The sequence below is a fragment of the Atta colombica genome, unplaced genomic scaffold (assembly GCF_001594045.1).
Source record: "Atta colombica isolate Treedump-2 unplaced genomic scaffold, Acol1.0 scaffold141, whole genome shotgun sequence".
NCBI lineage: Eukaryota > Metazoa > Arthropoda > Insecta > Hymenoptera > Formicidae > Atta > Atta colombica.
The window spans coordinates 1,260,135-1,260,558 of record NW_017259230.1 but is presented as its reverse complement, the minus strand read 5'-3'; positions in this window follow the sequence as shown (position 1 = coordinate 1,260,558).

The following is a 424-nucleotide window of genomic DNA, read 5'->3' as shown; positions in this document are numbered from 1 at the left end:
ATATGTATGTATATGGCTCCGAATGTACGCTTTACAAATTACAATAACTCTGGTGTGTGTGTGTGTGTGTGTGTGTGTGTGTGTATGTGTGTGTGTACACTTTTTTCTAGCACTTATATAAATGCATGCGTAAAAGTGATTATAAACATATATAAATATCTGACGATTTTTTCGCGGTATTTCAAATAGAATTTAGCGAAATAGAATAATTTTTTTCAATAATTGGCATCACTGCCTCATCGCGCTGACCAATCCTATCCTGTCGTGCGCTTGGGTTTGGCGATGGACTAACGAATTTAATTACCATATTTTCATAAGTTAATAACTCGTTAATCATTGTAAAATAGTAAGAGCTGAGCATTCTCAGCTTATTAGCTTGTCAGTCCATTTTGCCCCTGTGCGAAAAACTTATCACTAATTTTCA